General features: G+C 47.6%; 1 pseudogene across 1 annotated transcript; it reads right to left on the reverse strand.

The window, feature by feature from the left end:
• Positions 1-355: 355 nt before the first annotated feature.
• On the reverse strand, positions 356-10,051 carry LOC308623091 (zinc finger matrin-type protein 2-like; annotated as a pseudogene). Its single transcript has 6 exons — positions 9,901-10,051; positions 9,215-9,294; positions 8,219-8,337; positions 7,228-7,426; positions 1,458-1,467; positions 356-1,010 (listed from the first exon to the last, which is right to left on the reverse strand). The product of its transcript is annotated as a zinc finger matrin-type protein 2-like (transcript).
• Between the last annotated feature and the right edge of the window lie 9,452 nt (positions 10,052-19,503).

Consider the following 19,503-nt stretch of genomic DNA (forward strand, 5'->3'; position numbering starts at 1 on the left):
CAGAGAACCCTTCTGCTGTAGGCTAAGCGAGAGTAAAAATGAAAACAAAGGCAGAACACAGGATAAATATATGATGCTCAGATAAGATGGACAGATGAAAAGGAAAATATGCAGGGGGAGTGTCGGGAAAGCAGGCTCAGAAGCAGAGGTTTTTCTTCATTGGGAACTGAGATGATCAGAGGTCCTCTGTCTCCAGTGAAATACTGAGGCTGAAGGAACACGCCACAGCACATTCCTTTGCATCCTGTGCTCTCTCCCAAGGCAGAGGGAAACCACAAGCACCCACCCTCTAGCCCTCTCCATCACCACTCTTAAGGACTTTCCCCAGTAACTCCCCGCAAAATGACACCCACATACACAAAGTTAGGCCTGGCAAAAAGCCAAGCATAGAAAGCCTCAGTCACTCTTCTTGGTGGAACCAAAGCCAGAGAAGCCCATCACAGCTGCCGTCTCATCCTCCTCCTCAAATGTCAAGTCCTCCTCCGCCCTCCTTTTCTTCTCCTTCTGTTTCTCTTTCTTGTAGGCTTTGGCCTTTTCCTCCTCTTCTCTGAGTTCCTACAACCTTTCCCCAAAATCATAATCCTTCTTCTTCTTTTCCATTTTCTTCTTGTTGACTTCAAAACATTTCTTCACCTGATCCAAAGTGGAATGTTCCACACGCATAGACATGCCCAGGTTTCACTGATGTTTCTTTCCATTAATGTGATCCAGGAAGTTGATGGAGTCTTTCACCACACCGTCACAGACATTGCAGTAGTATCCTCCCATCTCAGACTGTGGGGTGGTCTTGGTAATGACAATTGTCTTCTCGAGTTTGGATTCCAGGTCCACCTTGTAGTCCCTATGCTGGAGAAGCTCTCGCTTGACTGGCTGCACTGGTTTTCCATTCTTCTTTTCTCTCTCTTCCGTGAGCCTCTTCTCAGCGAGCTTCTCATATTCATCTTTGTCCCACTTTCAGCAAAAATCCAAGTTTTTTGTCCCACTGCCGAAGCCACCTTCACTGTCCCTCACTTATTTTTAAGTCAATACTTATATCCTAATTTCAGGGTGTTTTCAGTCTCTCTGAGTCCAAGTTCATTCTTGAATCTACAGCGATTTTCTGACTCAGTTCTATAAACGCTGTAAATACATTTCTATTTTTCTAGCTCTAGATGTTCCATTTTAATATTTTACTTATCTGTGCATTATTTAGGAGGTGTGGTTTCTTTTGTGATAAGGCTTTCTTCGAGACAATTTCTGCAACTATCCTGGCAGGCAGCGGGGTTGAATACGCCTCTCTGGTTTTTGTGAGGAGAGAATATCTCTGTTGGACTCAGAAATGCCTGAAAGATTCTCTCCAGTGACTCAAAAGTTCCTTTATCTCTTCTTTTCCTCCCTTTCCTCCCATTGTCCATTTTCCACTACACCCCACACAAAGCATGTTGGGTAACAAATTGTATGTTCTTGGGCTTCATTACCGTGAGACACCTATAAGGGGAAATAGGGAAATTTATCGAGCTCCTACTAGGAGCATCATCCTAGGCACTTCTCGGAGGTATTTAAAATTTAATATTTATTCTAATCTTGTATGGGAGACAATCTCCTCCCACCCATTACTAAGTAAACTAAGCCTCCATGGTATAGGTAGAGGGAGAGTCCAGATGGAGAATCCAGTTGTTCCTGATTCCCAGTAAGTCCTTGCCTTTCTGGCACTGTGATTCTTTGATCCATCCATGGATTCCTTGAGCCAGTGGGTTCCTCTCTTTGTCCAGCCTGGTGCAGGTGGGTTTCTGTCATTGGCAACCCCCAGAATCCTAACACACTGTATATATTTGACCTTCCACAAGACTTCCACTGTATATGTTTGACCTTCTCAAGAGCTCCTTGAGATTAGCTACTGGGTCCATTCTTACCCTCTGATCCCCAGCAGAAGAAGGAAGAACATCTTCTGAAACCAAAATGATTGATTGATTGAACATTGAACAGAATCTTTGAAATCAGGATTATTTTGTAAATTTGGGCAAAATTTGGGCCACTTGGTCTTTTAATATAAAGTTCCTTTCAACTTGAAAATTCCGTTAGTTATAACCAAGACATGAGTGTGTAAAAACTTGGAAATTCCCATCATGAGGACTTGGGCGTCTTCGAAGATCATTGACAGTGTTTCCCTGAAGCCCTTTCCAGAAGCCATTCATGAGTGAGCAGCTGGTGAATTAGAAAGGAAGAAGAAAGGAAGACAGGGCAAGGGAAAGTGATGGCCTGGGAGAAGCCTCTGGTGTTGAGAACGGGGTGTGGATGAGAGCCTCCCTGTGCTCATCCTGCAGAGCTAAATGAATCCTAGTCGGTGTGACTGCTCGACTGCAAGGTACAAACGTCTGCTCGTGTAGGCGCAAGTAATGTGGGATTTGTGGTCAGAATAAAAGTGTATTCCTCGGATCCTAAATACAGTGAGGACCGGCCAGCCAGACCAGGGTGCCCTGGCAAGCTCTCTCTCCCCTTTCATCTTTACTGCCAGTCTGCTTTTTTCTGCTCTCTGCAGCCCAGCTTCTCTGGTCATCCCCTTGCACATGGTCCTGGCATGGTCAGCCTTAAACGGCAGTCCTCAGCTAGTTGGCTCATTCTCTTTGTTCCCGATGACAAAGCTTCTCTGAGGAAATTTGATTGGCTAAGCTTGAATTGAGCTTCCACCTCTTAGCCAATCATCTGCAGTCAATGGGGTCATGTGATTTAAGGAGCTCTCTGATGGAGAGAGAAGCTCTCAGTCAGTACAACCTGCTTAAGAAAACATTGCAACGACTTAAACTTGGAGCAACGTTGGCAAATAATTAATAATTTAATAATCATGGTTAACTGTAAAAAATGACTCACCACCAGTTCACTAAAAAAAAAAAAAAATCTGGATCCTTTTGTGTATTTCAAGAATGACCCAATTACAGTATTCTTGACATACACTGGGTTTTCCTGGAAGACATCTGCTGTGTATGGCGAGGTAGCCTTGAACTTCACGTTTAAGCCCTGTCATGTCTACAGTGGCTTACAAGGCTGTCAGGTGGCAGTATTTTATGCAAATGATAGCTCCCTCTTACAAGGTTGTATATTTCTCTAACTTAACACACGTGCATGTTCACGTAATCCTCGAAAGAAATAAGGTGAAAGATCAACAGCAAGATAAATGCGACTGGGATACATGAATCGGGGAAGAATAAGCTAATATTATGTTACTTTGATTACTTTCTACATTGTGACATGATTGATAGAACAGAAGCAGGACAGTACAAGATAAAATAAAAATGGGACTTAAGCCTATTAATGAGATTAAAATCACAGTGCAGGAAGCATCCTGTGAACACAATTAGCTGAGATATAAGAAAACATAAACATGTCCCTCTTTCCCCTAATAGACAGGTAAGATATGAAGAAAATGAGGCAACTATGGGGAATTGAGTGAGAGTAACAGAGATGCTTGAAATCATGGCGCTTGGCCCTCCCCTTTGCTCCAAGTCAATACACAGGGTATAGTCTCTCCCTCCTGTGATTTGTCTTTTGTGGGTGGGCTTGGGTCCATGTGTGGAGAGAAGTGGTGTTGAAGTCAAAAGGATGAACAGAGACCTCAGGATGAAGGGTGGAACTCATTGGCTCCTGAGAGTGAATGGAGCACAGAAGCCATCATCCGTGTCCCACCAGAAATAGCTCCAGGTTGAGTGAAGTCCAAGGAGAATCTCTTGGTCTATCAAATCAGCAATAAAAATGAGGTAGGACCACATCAACAGATGAATGGATAAAGATGATGTGATATATGTATATATGCACATTCACACACACATACATACATACACACACACAATGGAATATTACTCAGCCGTAAAAAAGAATAAAATAATGCCAATTTACAGCAACATGGATGGACCTAGAGATTATCATACTAAGTAAGTCACACAGAGAAAGATAAATATCATATGATATTGCTTATATGTGTAAACTAAAAAAAGATACAAACAAACTTATTTACAAAAGAGTAATAGGCTCACAGACATAAAAAACAAAATTATGGTTACCAGTTTTCTAATTTAACACAGTGAATGTGTGTGTGGGAGAGATAAATTAGGAATTTGGGATGAAGAGATGCACACTGCTATATATAAAACAGGTAAACAACAAGGACCTACCGTAGAGCACAGGGTACTCTACTCAATATCTTGTAATAAACTATAATGGAAAAGAATCGGAAAAAGAATGTATGTATATGTATAGCTGAATCACTTTGCTCTTCACCTGAAACTAACACAACATTGTGAATTAACTATACTTCATTTAAAAAAATGATTAAATAAAATGAAATAGGACCAAATCAGAGAGCCATTGTATAATTAGGATGCATTGGGTCATGAACTCAAACTGAGTTTAAACAGTGTTTGGGATTAATTTGCACATGCATCTGGTCAGTCTAGAGCAGGGTGGACTTCAGGGATGCTTTGATTTGGCTACTCCATGTCATCAGGGGCCTGATTGCTTTCTGTGCATCCACTCTGGCTTCCCTGCTGTCAGGCTTTGTCCTCAGGGGAGAGATGGCTATAGAAGTTCCAGACATCACAGCCCCCTCCTCCTCCAATGCACAAGGAGCCAGTGTCTCCCAGCCTGCCCAGACCAGGGATGAGCATCTTCCTTGGAAACCTCAGTAAATTCTCCTCCCTCCAGAGTGGAACTGGAATTTACCCAAGACAGAGGGTGGTCAGTGGCGGGGCTGCTGTAGGACACTTCTGAGGACTAGCGGGAAGAAGTCAACCCTGGACAGTGCCATCCACCCAGTCCTGGAGAAGTCTGTCATAAGTTCCTTGAGAGTGGGGCTGTAAGAAGACCAACCACAGTGGCACATCTAATGGCAGGCTCTTATTCTGGTAGGAGAGCCCCCCAACCCTCTCATTTTGGGGCAAGTGGGTGAGCTTGGCCCCAAGATCAGAGGTGGAGGTGACGCAGCAATGGTTTTGCAAGGCTCAGCCATTCACAGTTTTGAACAGTGACAAGCAGTCCCCAGAGCAGCAGAAAAAGGTCCCCAAAGAGAGTAACACCTGAACTCTCCTTGACCCCACTGGAGAAAGGGGAGGGGAACAGGGTCATTGTTTCTGGACCCTCAATTGCCCTTCCTAATACAAGTTTGGTGGACTGGTGGACAAGGGCCACATCCCCACTGCCACTTGTCATCGCCAACACAACTTGATTTTTGTTGCTTCCCAACCCGCCACGACCTCTACCCCACACCGAGGAGGAAACAATTCCAGTTCTGTGAAGTTTCCTCCAGGATGGGGGCTCCAGACGACTTTCCATCATCAATCCCCACCAGTGAAGAATTTTTAGGGCACTCCTAATATAGGACCAATTTTTGCCTCTAAAGTATGACCACGAGCTATTGGATTAACATATTCTATACAGATATTGAAAAAAGATGAGATAAAAGTATGTATAAATAAAAGATGTAATCTTTCCCCACCCCTGTGGACACCAGCATGTCTGTGCAAGTGCCCAGACCAGGTTTGGAGGCCATTGTCCCAGGGCCACCAGACTTCAGGAGCCTTGAGAGCAGGCACCATGCTTGGTTTCTTTCTTAAATTATTTTTAACTGTGGTGAAATATACACAACATAAAAGTTACCATCTTAACCATTTTATATGTACACTTCAGTGACATTAAGTACACTAACATTGTTGTACAACCATCACCAACATCCATCTCCAGAAGTCTTTCATCTTGCACAACTGAAACTCCATAACCATTCAATAATAGCTCCCCATTCCCCTCTCCCCCAGCCCCTGGCAACCATTATTCTACTTTCCATCTCTATGAATTGGACTACTCCAGGTACTGCATCTAAGTGGAGTCATAGAGTTGTCCTTTTGTATTTGGCTTATTTCATTTAGCATAATGTCATCAAGATTCACCCATGTTGTAGCACGCATCAGAACATTTTTTTGTGTGGCTGAGTAGTATTCCATCATATAGATAGACCACATTTTGTTTATCTGTTCATCCATTAATGGACACTTGAGTTGCTTCCACTTGGCTGTTGTGAATAAGGCTGCGATGAACATAGGTGTACAAATATCTCTTGGAGACCTTGCTTTCTGTTCTTTTGGGTATACACCCAGGAGTGGAATTGCTGGGTCCCATGATAATCCCAGGTTTAATTATTTAAGGATGCGCCATATTGTTTTCCACAGTGTCTGCACCATTCTACCTTCCCACCAAGGGTGCACAATTCAGGGACCGTATTTCACTTAATCTTGTGTTCCTCCTGCTTAGAACTGTGCCTGTTCATCAGAAAGTGTCCATGGAGTGAACGCCTGAGCAAGAGGCAGCCTAGTTTCACTGAAATTCTGGGAGAGTTGGCTGGGGGAGGTAAGGGCATCAGCTTCAGCAGGGACAAGGTGGGCTGGCAGCAGGGAAGTCTGGACACCGGGCAACCGGAGGCTCCACCCAGTGGGACCTGCACTTGACTCTGAATTATTCATTTTCTAGCTAAGACGCCAAAAGGGCTGCCACTCCTTTCTTCAGAGGACTCAGGTTGTACCCTTTGAAAACTATTTTAGCCTTTGCCATTGGCTGGCAGGGTGGATGCTTCCTGTAAACCTCCCCCTTCCCCAAACCAAACCCTCAGACTTTCTGTTTTCTTCTTTTTGAAAAGGACACTGGATGGTCTGGCCCTGTATTCCTGGTTCATTTCATTTCTCCAAAACAAGGCTGTTTTCTTGTTTATGAAACAACGAATCCGGTGTTACAGTCAGTAAGCACTTCAGAACTCATTGCCACGTTAACTTAGGCTAATATCGCATAGTATTATAATTTGTGTCTAAATTCAGATTGGGATAGAAATTACTTAAATTGTGGGAGTTGCTTCTTATTCCACATTGTAATAGGAAATGTTTCTATGAATTCAGCTACCTAAGATAAAATGAATAGTTTTCTTTGTTTTTTTTTTCTTTCCCTTTCTTGGTCATTGTTAGTGTACTCAAAATTCTGATCAATGAGTTTGTGTGTGATGCTGAACGACAAACTCTTTGAACGATCCAGTTGAAAACCAGTCCCTCTTCTTTCTCCAGCCCATTTTTGGAGAGGGTTATTTTCCCTTAGTGTCCTGTGTTATACTAACCTAAGGAAAGAATGGGTAACAGGGCGAAATAAATATCTGTCTAGTGAAAAAAATAGGGCTGTCAACCAATTTGAATGTTAACTGTAGGATGAGAAGCACAGAGAAACCTTAGCAAAGGCAGAAGGCAGGAGCAAGGAAACCGAAGATGGGGAGGAGAAAGCATGCAGGAAACCCGAGGAGGCACCCTTTGTGATCAGCTCCAGGGAGGAGGGATGGAATCCAAGGTCCATCCCCTCGGATGATGGGCTGGCCAGGAACACAGGCCGGGCAATGCAGCCGAGGGTGAAGAGCCCCAAGACTGAGAACCTGGGGACATGAGAAAGGGGAGAGAGCGAATTTGCACCTTGAGGTAGCCTTGCCCCACACCTGGTGCCTGGGTGCAGGAAGTTGGCATGGTGGACAGTGTTTGCTGGACATAGACACTGGCCAGACTGGTCCAGCAGGCTTCATCTCCTGTCAGCGAGGATGCTACAGTTTGTCACCCTTGGCCTGTGGAGGCCTCTCAGACAGGTGCTGAGGAGGGCAGGGGGAGGGGGAGTCCACCAGGTGATCAAGATGGAACACACCTGGATAAACAACGGGGTCCTACTGTGTAGCACAGGGAACTATATTCAATATATCTTGTAAACTAGAATGGAAAAGAAGAAATAAAAATAAAAAGGCTATTAGGGTTTCCCTGGTGGCGCAGTGGTTGAGAGTCCGCCTGCCGATGCAGGGGACATGGGTTCGTGCCCCGGTCTGGGAAGATCCCACATGCCGCGGAGCAGCTGGGCCCATGAGCCATGGCCGCTGAGCCTGCGCATCCGGAGCCTGTGCTCCGCAACAGGAGAGGTCACACAGTGAGAGGCCCGCGTACTGCAAAAAAAAAAAAAAAAAAGGCTATTAAAGCTGACTGTTAGAAAAAAAGAAAAAGAGGGAACACACCTGAGGGGATCTGGCAGGTGTGGGCTTCCTAACGGGCGTGAGATCACTTCAAATGCAGCTTAGAAATGAAATCCTGTTCTAAAGAGCTGTGCACTTTCTGAATTATATTCAGACCTCCTAATAGAAAGCTGTTGCCCCAAGAGGGAGACGCCTGTAATAGGGTGAGGGAGTTACTCATTCACAGGCACAGGTGGAGTTCGGACAAAGGCTGGAGATACCCATGCTGGCAAACTTCGGAGAAGTGGCGGGAAGAGAAGCTTGCTGTTACGGAGTCTGTTCCTTTTGCTGGTGCCCTAACAGGGATGCCCCTGTAGGGATGCCCACTGGGGCAAAATCTGCTAGGCCTGCACTTCCCTTTACTCGTTCTGAATCAATAAGAGATAGCCTTATACTCTCTCGGCATGGGTTTCAAAATAACACCTCGGTGATACTTCCTCAGGCTTACACCCCCTTGAAGACAGGTTGGAATCAGAGAAAAACCTATAGCGAGGCATTCAGCTTCTCTGTGACCTGCCTGAGTGTTGGACAATCCTTCACCCTGATTCCTCCAGGAGAAGGATGCTGACCCTCAAGCAGGACCATGGAAAGAGTTCCTGGGCCTCTGAGTCATACCAGGTACCCTGAATGGTGATTAACTCAGCATTCTGTGAGGAAGGCTGATTCCTGGCCTCTGGCAGTCTCCTTACGCACAGGCTTCATTCCCTATTCCTCTGTGTGGATGCATTTGTGACCGCACTATCACATGTAACCAGTGGTTACTGGGATTCTGTTCTGAGCGGGGCACTGAGCTAGCTGGACATTAGGAGGACCCAGCGGAGATTCTGATACTCATCCCATTGAGAGCAGAATGGGCACCACCAAAGTGCCTGGGGGACAGATTTCAAGGTCAAAGATGGGACAGGAGAGGTCCCTGAGGGACCTAGAGGTGACGTGTCAAGGGGACACCATAGGCGATTTGGAAATGGGTCCAGCCTGGGTCTTCCTGAGAGCAGAGTATGCAGCAGCTGACCTGGGATGTGTACCCAGGAGCGGGCATGAGTGAGGAACCAAGGAGGGAGACTGAGAAGGTGGGTGGGAAGGCCAGGGAGAGGGTCTGTGGGGCAGGCACCCTGGGCAGCTGGTGCTCCGTCACCAGCCCTGTGGATGCGCCTTAGGAAGCACATCTCAGGCCTGTCCCTGGGCATCCACCAGCCCCTGATCCCACTGACCCAGGTGGCCCTGCTGGTGGCCCTGCACAAAGCTGGCCAGAGCTGCACAGAAAAAGGGAGACGGGGTGGAGGGGACTGGATGGCGCCACAAGAGATGTGCGATTCAGCGTCCGAGGGCTCCAAGCGTGGCCTTAGGTGCAAGGTCTGCATGTAACACCAAGCCACGCCTTTCCAGATATTGCTGAGAATGTCTAGTCCCTGTAAGTCCTTCTTTTAGGGCAAACCCCCCAACATCCACATTCATAACAGCCTGGCAAAACCCTATCGTTCATCCGAGCTTTAGGCAGTGGAAAGGGGGCAGGGAGGAAGGAAGCAAACTGGAGAACCAGCACCACCACCAGTGGCACCGCGCCGTGCTCTCCTGGAGTTCACATTCTTGGGGGTAAGGGAGAGACTATAGAAAACAGTCCTAAATATATACGTTGGGATAAGAAGTAACATGAAGAAGAACCAAACGGGGCAAGGGAGGTGTTTGGCCTGGGAGGGTCCATTCCGAAGACGGCATCTGAGCTGGGGGCAGCGTGAAGTGAGAAGCTGAGCAGATGTACAGGGACGGGGGACCGGGGGGGAGTGTGATTAGCAAGTGTCAGTGACAAGTAAGTCTTCATAGCATTATCTGGGTCGGGCTCCCCGCCCCGCCCCTCTAACTCTTCAGCACATCCCATGGGGGCAGGGGCTGTGCTGCCTTGTTCTCAGCCATAGTCTTAGCCACAGTCAAAGCCAGAGTCTTAGGCTGGTCCGAGCCCGGTGCCCAGCACTCGGGACCGTTCACGGCAAGGTGCACACACCTGGCGGGCATACCGCTTTCCCGAGGCACACCAGGCATGTACAGCAGCTGGGTTACAGGCTAGAGAAGCGGGTTTGGTCTTTGGGGCTGACTTTCCTGTTTCACTGGGGACTTCATAGGATTGCGGATCTTAGAGGTCACGGAGAGTGGTCAGGGCCGATGGAAGAGGTTCTGCCCTTTGTCGGAGTCCTGGCTCTACCGCTTACCAGCAGGGGCCTCACCTGCTCATCTGTAAAATGGGAATCCAGATCATCCTCTCGCACTCACAGCACCGTGAGAACTAAACAGGGCAATGATTGGGACGGTACTTGGGAAAGAACACAGAGTGATGGAAAATGTCGTCCCTGTCGGGGGCGCCGGAGAGCTGAGCCCTGTTTCCCGGACCCCCCGCTCCACCCCTTCATCCGGGGATTCTGATGCAGGGCCCGGGCGGGGCCTGAGGGTACGCGGTTTCAGAAGCACCCGTTGCTTCTGTAGCACAGGGAGTTTCGGTAACCCTGGGCTGGTCTACCCGCCACGGTCAAAGCAGGGGTCTCCCCTCTGGCTCACGGTTACAGAGTGAGCTCACTGCCTCCCCAGAAGGTCTCATTTCAGGGGGCTGCAAACTGTTTCTGTCAAGGGCCAAATAGCAAATCTTTTTGGCTTTGGAGGCCACACAAGTCTGTGCGGCAGTCACTCAACTTGGCCACCCTGTGAAGAGCAAAGACACTGCCGATAACACGTACACAAACGGGGGTGGCTATGTGCCAATAACACTTTATTTACAAAACAGGCTGTGGGCCACATTTGGCCCACAGGCCATAGTTTACAGGCCTCTGGTCTTATTCACTGATGGACAGCTGAGGTGGCTAGAAAATTGTTATATTTATATGAAATGACCTAAAAGGTAACTTGTACCAGGCCTATTTTATTTTCAGAAAACGCACATGGACTATTACACATCTTCTGTGGATGTGTTTGTGTGTGTGTGTGTGTGTGTGTGCACGTGCAAAAACAATCATTACGTGGAACTGGTTTTTATGATGTTTGGGAAACCAGGAAACTGCCCACACTGGTTGCTGGTCTTACTGTGTGAGGATGACCCAATTGGCCACCTGTGTTTCCTCCATAAGGTGGGAGAGAACCTTGGAGTTACCACTTTGGTACCCAGTAAGGGGATCCTCTGGGGGCTCAAGGAAAGCCCATCCTCTGACCAGGACAGGACAGGGGACTGACTGCCAGTGGGTGCATGTGGAAGGCCATTCCCTGTCAGTAAGTGTTAGCTGTGGCCTGGGATGAGGCCTCACCCACACAGGTGCCTGCCACTCTGCACTGAGGGCGGGGTCTGGTTGCCTCCCAAGCAGCTGCCCACCTGCTGTCCCCATGGGAGGGAGGGTCAGGGTTGGGAGTCCCAGAGGTTGGCAGTGGCCACACTATCGGCTGGTGCTAGGCCTGTGGTTTCCCCTGGGGCTTGGGTGTTTTCCTGATAAATATTGGATTTCAGGAATTTGTTCAACACACTCATTAATTCATACAAGCAAGGAAACAGTCAAAGAGTGGCAAAGAGTGACAGTCAGTGTATCTGTGAGAAGGAAATCTGGGCAGAGTGGAGTCCTCTCTCGGGGCGAGGCCATAACCCCCCTCCTCCCCCCGCCACGTTGTTCGTTGCCCACAGCCCAGCCTGGCATCCGTTTCTCATGGCAGGACAGTGACAAGTGGCTGACACTAAAGGTTTTCCTTTTGAGTAAAATTGCCCGTGGATGTAAATACCAAATTGATTTTTTTATTTCCTTAAAGTTTCAACCACAGTCTTCACCACCCCCTCATGCTTGCCAAAATATATACTCAAAAAATCAAACATAGTTTCTAACAAAGTCATAGGTTTTCTTTATTCAAAATCTATGCAGACATTGGAGAGAAAATATGAAGATACCATTTGTTGTCTTCAAATAACTCATTCCTCCCAATGAGTTTGAAGGAGGGCTGTGTGATCTCTCCCTTGTTGTGGGTTGCTTTGGTTTTTACCAGTATTAGAAGTGGCTTTGAACGGGGAATTGGAGTAGTTGGCCCAGAGCTGAACACCCAGTGGGTGCAAAGTCAATGATTTTTAAAGGCTTGCAAAGGGGGAGAAAATGAATCTTGTGGATGAATATGGCAATGTGGTTGGTGCCATTGCTCCAGTTTTCTCCTTGGTTTTGCCACTTCCTCTTGGAAAGTTAGGAGAAACATCAAATTATTGTAGTTTCCAAACATTGTATAGTGAAGCGGAAAAAAAGTTTTTTCCATTTACAGAAGAGAAAAAAAGTATACAGTTTTAGTTAGTAACCCCAGGGACCAATTTGGGGAAATTAAACAGGATCTGATGCTTTATGACAAAATGTGTGCATGGAAAGTAAAAAGTGAAGTCCTCCCATTGACTTTTGTGCATGTAAGGCCAGCCATGGGAGAAAAAGTATACCATACGAGAAATGACAGTTGATACCTTTTCATTTTATTTATCCATTGAACAAATAACTATTGAGAACCTGTAACTGATCACTGAAATGATCACCCCTTTGCCATGCATTGATGCTAAAACCCAGCACAGCTGAATGATTTGCAAGGGAATGGGGTTGCAAGGGAATGGGGTTCATCAAGCAAACTTGCATTCTCTTCTTACCCTTAAAAGGTGCAGGATCCCATAATCAGCCATATTATTCTCAATTCTTTTGTTTTGTTTTAGAACCCCAGTGGGTAGGGATTAAGAGGAGGAGAAATACATTGCATCATTTGTACTACAGCCCTTGTGAATTTCACACATCTTTTTTTTTGTGTGTGTGGCACGTGGGCCTCTCACTGTTGTGGCCTCTCCCGTCGCGGAGCACAGGCTCCGGACGCACAGGCTCAGGAGCCATGGCTCACGGGCCCAGCCGCTCCGCGGCATGTGGGATCTTCCCGGACCAGGGCACGAACCCGTGTCCCCTGCATCGGCAGGCGGATTCTCAACCACTGCGCCACCAGGGAAGCCCCACACATCTGTTTTAAAAGGATGATTCTTTAGATGCTCTCACAGCAAGCACTGTGCCTCTGAGAGAAGACTTCAGCTCCCACCTGAGGAGTGAAGCACCCGTAAATAAAAATGTCATTTCCCCCAAAAGGGAAATCAAATCATGAATTCAGAAATTCATAGTCATCTGTTTTTATTGTTGCCTAATGCTTTTAGTTCTGCACAGGCCCTGCAGAAAATCAGCTCTGAAACTGCATAATTAGGATGTCTTCCATAGTTGTAAATGCTAATCTTATTGGAGAAGAGATTAAGAATTCATAGGCATAAATTCCTGGCATCAGGTACCTGTAGTTCCTTTTCTTTTTGAATAATCCATTATTTAAATATTTCATTGGATATCCTATACAGCCCTACATGTTGTACCAGGGGCAAGGGAGAAAGAAGAGATTAATTTCACATATATTTCAACACTAAATACATTCAAGGCTTATTTTTGTTGATTTGGTGTCACTGAATTGCAATTGCTAACAATGGTACAGCTTTAGTTAGTTACCTCAGGGACCAGTTTGGGGAAATTAAGTAGGATCTTCTGCAGGACATTAATAATTAGACATTAATAATTAGATTCTAAAGGGATCTAACTTTTACAGATGACTGAGTATTTGGTTTAAGAAAAAAACAGCAAAAGATTCAGGTAGTTGTTTTCCAGAAAGAGTGATGATTATTTGCGGTAAATATGGCTTCAGTTAAGGCCTCCCCTTCTTGGCTGTGACACTTTATGGCAAAATGTATGCACAGAGAGTCAAAAGTGAAGGCCTACGGTTCACTTTTGTCCATGCAAGCTCAGCCATGGGGGTTTGGCAGCCCATCAGGCATCCTTCAAGACTGCAATGTCCTTTCTTCCTTGAGGGTTTCTCAGGGTCTCCATCAGCCGATGCAAACCTCCCTCATTGGAAGCAGTCTCTGTGCTCTGGGGACCTGCGTGTCAGGCGTCTGTCCCACTGCTGGGCAATGAACTCTTTGTGGCAGCAAAGTGTCCCTTTCATCTGCGTGTCTCTGCTGCCTGTACAGCGCCCGGCACCGAGAAGCACATCACGTGTGTTTGTTTAATAAAATAATGGATTTTCAAGGACTAGCCCAAACTCTGTTGGTTGCAAGTGACAGAAACTCAAATAGTTTAAGCCAAAGGAGAAAGTAGTAGAAAGATACTAAGAGAAAGTATAATTTTTTAAATATATAGTTTATTTATTCAGGTGCACAGTAAATTGATTCAGGTATACATATACATGTATCCATTCTTTTCCAAATTCTTTTCCCATATAGGTCATTACAGAATACTGAACAGAGTTCCCTGTGCTACAGAGTAGGTCCTTGTTGGTTATCTATTTTAAATATAGTGGTGTGTATATGTCAGTCCCAAAGTTTCACATACACTGACTACCTGACACAATGTTCACACCAAACTGCTCGGCAGGGAGGCTATCTCTGTTTTGCATTTGGGGGAGTCAAGGCTGTCCTGACCTGGTTCCGGTCACTACTGCATGGTGGAGGGAGTCCTAGAACTGGCTCTTGTGACGTCCCGTTCGGTCCATCCGTTTCTCCTTAACAATCTTCCTTACTTATTATTCGGATAATATGTCTGGCAATTGACCACTTTGAAAATCTTTGCCTTTTGAGGGTGACTACAGCTGGGGTCTGTGGAGCACACGCCCAGTGCCAGGCTGCCCCAAGCCCTTTGCACGTGCCAGCCCTCCATCTCCGCAGAAGCCCAAGGAGGAAGGCACTATGGTGACCCTATGAAACAGATGGGGAGACTGAGGCAACGGTAGTTTGCAATTCACCCAAGGTTGCAGGGCCAGTGCTGGGAGCCCCAGAGAGAGCTGAGTCTTCTGACTCGGAGACTGTGCTTCCCGATGGGGCAGTGATGGGGCTGTGGAGATGGTGGCCCGCTGGGAGTGAGAGTGCTGGTTCCACGGCTGTTGGAAGGACCTGAGCCCCTTCCTCAGCGGCCCAGACAGGAGGAGGCTCTCTCTGCAGGGGGCCTGCTTCCTCCCCTCGGGTGGGAGACAGCCCTGGGTGGGAAGCCGCTCTCTGCTATGTCCACCCATGGCCTGGACTGACCCACTCTTACATTCAGGGGTGTCAGAGCCGCCAGGGGCTTGTTGATAACTGAACTGAAGCGCAGGGGAGGGGCGTGTCTGTAAGTCATCACATGCTACTGTGTTTGGGGCCCCATCCCCTGACTGTGCCCTTTCCATCCCGCTGACTCTCCACCAAGCGTCGGCCCCTCCGGGCCTCGTCCTCTTCCTAGGATGAGGGATCAAGTCTGACAGTCCTGAAGCTGGCGGCCTTCTCCCCGGGGCCCTCCAGGCCCTCCGGCCTCGGGCTGGCAGGTGAGCTGGGGGTCTGGGGACAGGCAGGGGGCCGGGCCCAGCCCTTGAGGCAGCCGCGAAACTCTCCCCATCCCCGCCTCCGAGACCTCATGGGGGCGGCCGTGGTCTCCACGGGTCGTGGCTCTTGGGGCCTGGCCCCCTGTTTGGGCGGCCTGAGGGCCGGCGGGGTCCTGGACGCCTGGCTCCCTCAGTGATGATGGCTGGGCAGGGTCTGGGAACCTGGCCCTGAGGGCGCCGCCAGCTGGGAGCGACCTCTTCAGCCGGGCCTGGGCATTGGTAGGAGGACCCGGACTGGGTGCTGGACGAGAGCTCCCGGGGGGGAGGGGGTGTAACCGGCCCCCGCAGGCACCCCTTCCTCTTGGCCAGGCCTGGACCTCAGAGTGTGAAAGTCGGGCCTTGGGACCTTCCCTCTCTTGTCAGAACAGAGAATCACATTTGTTTTGGTGGAGATTTACAGGAGCATCCTGACCGGACCGTGACCTGACCTCAAGAACAAAGGATCTGACACCAAGAAGTTTGCAAGTGGGCTTCCCTGGTGGCGCAGTGGTTGAGAGTCCGCCTGCCGATGCAGGGGACACGGGTTCGTGCCCCGGTCCGGGAAGATTCCACATGCCGTAGAGCGGCTGGGCCTGTGAGCCATGGCCGTGGAGTCTGTGTGTCCGGAGCCTGTGCTCCGCAACGGGAGAGGCCACAGCGGTGAGAGGCCCGCGTACGGCAAAAAAAAAAAAAAAAAAAAAAGAAGTTTGCAAGTAACCACGCCCCTCCCTCACCTCTCCTCTAAAAGGACTTTGCTGGAGCTCCTTTCCAGGAGCTTCGGGTTTTAAAGGCATGAGCCGCCCGTCTCCCTCTGGGGCCCTGCAACAAAACTTTCTCTGCTCCAAACTCCGACGCTTTGGTATCCTTTGGCCTCACTGTGCATCGGGCCCACGGACTTGCATTTGGTAACAACGTGACTGCTTTCTCTGGTGGCTGCAAAGGCTGGTTAAAGCCCAGCCCTGTCTGTGGTCAAGGGAAGAGAAAGTCAGCCTTGACGATCTGAGGAGCCTCCGTAGCCACTGTTGGTTGACATGGCCTGTGACAGGCGGCTCTCAGCAGCGGCCAGCACCCCTCAGCAAACCTCTCATCGATAGAGCAGTTGGATGGGCAGTGCACTGGCCTCTGTGTTGCCCAGGGTCCTTTGGTGTGCTGTGGTGACAGGAAAGACTTGGCCTTTTTTTTTTTTTTTTTAACCAGGTTTGCAGGAGCTCCTGGTTGGGAACAGATGGGTACCAGCAAAAGCTGGTTCAGATGGTCACTGTGGGGTCTCAGGAATGGCCTTCACAGCCCCCAAAGAGCCAAGTGGTGTCCTCTTCCTTTGCTGTCCTTGTTTAATTTTAATTTATTGCTTGAATTTCTTCCCTGTCTTTTTCTGGGAGCTTCCAAATCTAAGATGGCGCCCCCATGCAGCTCCCTGGGGCATGTCCAGCATGCCTCCTGGCCATCAATCTCGGTTGTGCTGTGTTTTCATGGGAATCATGACTGCCATCAGTTGGTCTTGACCTTCACATTGACCTCCTTGGGAGAACCACAGGCAGAACAGGCCAGTATTCTGTGTAAGGAATAGGGAACTCCACTGTGTGGTCTTGGGTTGGCATTTAATCTCTCGGGGTCTGTTGTCTTAACACTCAAATGAGAACGTTGGCCTAAATTACCTCTGAAGTCTTTTCTATCTCCTACTCTGTTTTTGTTCTCGGCTTCAACATTCCCATTGCCTCCAAAGGGGCAAGTTTAACATTCCACCCTCCAAGTCCTAGCACCACTGAGTGTGATTTGCTGAGCTCCTGCCTGCTGCAGGAAGGGTTCGGTTCTGGGCCAGGGACTGATGCTCTGTTTTCAGGAAAGTCATTTGGAAACATGTCTTCATTCACTCTACCCCACGGCTTTCCATGTGGAGAGGGAGAACTCTTCAAGGCGCATATTTGCCAAAAGCTGAGAGGAGGCTGCCTGCAGAAGAGAGTTCTGTGTGTGAGCTCAGAGCATAGCCCAGGTGCTTGTCACCTGCCCTCTTCTGGCCCAGACCCCTGATCCAAGGCTTGTAATTCTCACTTCTCAATAACTGCATTAACAGAAATAGTACCAAAACATGAAATGAAGTGAAAAGGAGTATATCATCTGCATTTCTGAATGATTTTAAATTCAGAATCCAATAATTTTCAGCATCCTTTAAATCTCCACTATAGTAAGTCCCCTACATATGAATGAGTTCTGTTCTGAGAGCACGTTCGTAAGTCCAATTTGTCCGTAAGTCCAACAAAGTTAGCCCAGGTACCCAACTAACACAATCGGCTATATAGTACTGTATTATAATAGGTTTATAATAATTTTCACACGAATAATACATAAAAAACAAACACAAAAAATAAAGAAAACATTTTTAATCTTACAGTACAGTACCTTGAAAAGCACAGTACAGTACCAGCTACATCCTTGCTGTTTTTACGCTTGCTTCCGGACATCCTGAGCTTGAAATAAATATACTGTACTATTGGACTCTATACAGTACTGTACAGTAAAGTACACAAAAGCACAACCACTTGTTGAGGATGCATGCATGTGACAATGTACGCCAGGCACGTGAACTAACTTATGTGATTGGACATGCGAACGCACGTTTGCATTTTTGAAAGAGTTTAACTTGAAGGGTTGTATGTAGGGGACTTACTGTATATTATATGTGTAGAGAGAATGTTGCTGAGTCCAAGATCATACTGCTTGCTGCAGGACAGGCTGATAAATTGAGAGACGAGTTGTTTCAGCAAGAAATAGCGACTTTATTCCAAAGAACCACCTTCCCCAAGGTAGAAATTAAGGCTTCTTTTATACTAGAAGGGGAAGGGGTGTGGTTGGTTGTTGCAGATTTCTTGGTGTCAGAATCCTTTGTTCTTACAGCTGTCCAGGGAGGTCTGATCACCATGTTCCTATAAACCTCCAAGACAAACGTTAGTCTCTGTTCTGCAACTTTTTGCAACTTTTTATCTCTATATGAATGGAAAAGTGTTACACCCATAAACATCAGAGCCTTGAGGATGGGCTCTCTGTATATTTCAGGCTATAGGCAACATTCTTAACTTGTAGCAAAAGCAATAGAATACAAAGTTTAAAGTAAAAGAAACAGAGTTGATACGGAGGCAGATTTGTTCTTCCCTATGAGGAGAACTGTAGTAGTCCTCACTATGTCTGTGCAGCATAATTTGGGCAGAAAAAAGGCAACTGTTCTTTGGAAATGATGCCTTATGTGACTCTATTACATGCTATTTGCTCACCATTTTGCTCACCTGATCCTCCTAACAACGCTGTGAGCGGCAGGCATTATTATTCCAAGTTTTCTCATGGGGAAACTGAGGCTCTGGGGTGGTGAAGGGATTCCCAGGGTTGGCTGGGGACCAGAGCCCTCAGCTAAGCCAGGGCACTCCCTCCAGTGGCAACCAGGACATCCCACCCGAGCTCTGTGCCTCTGATGCCAGCTTGTACCCATCACTGCTCTGTGCTTGACTTCTCTTTTCCACTTGAATGTGTTTCTTATCTTCTCCAGGGCTGAGGTCACCCTTTGTGTCAGTTGCAGTCTGTTCTTGTTCCTTTCAGTCCTGGCAAGAAAAAGCAGGAATTCTAAAAAGCGGCAATTATCACTCCTGGTTTCTTTGTACAGCGCCCCGTGAATAATTTATTTGGATTCGAGGGGCTGGAGACTGAAAAACATACTGGACCTCGCGGTAACCAGGTGGATCCTGTGTTCAGAACTTGAATGCAGCGGGAAAGAGAAACGTGTCTTTGAAATCAGAGAAGATTTTGAGCGACCTGAGAACACAGGTGGAAGTGCTGGAGACGGGCAGACAGCAACAAGGAGTATTTTTATAGCACATAAAGGTCACCCTCGAGGTTCCCACGTGCAAATCCTATATTCTTTGCAGCTGGGGTTTGAGAACAACTAGGTTTGGAGCTGGAAAACTCCGGGAGAGGTCGAGCCCAGGCACTTCCCAAGTGCCTCCTGCTGCACTCGATACCTGGATTAAACAAAGAAAATTGTGTTTGCTGGGCGCGCTCGCTGAAGTCACAGGATTCTGCGTATC

Source organism: Mesoplodon bidens (genome assembly GCF_964165515.1).
Source record: "Mesoplodon bidens genome assembly, chromosome: 1".
Taxonomy (NCBI): domain Eukaryota; kingdom Metazoa; phylum Chordata; class Mammalia; order Artiodactyla; family Ziphiidae; genus Mesoplodon; species Mesoplodon bidens.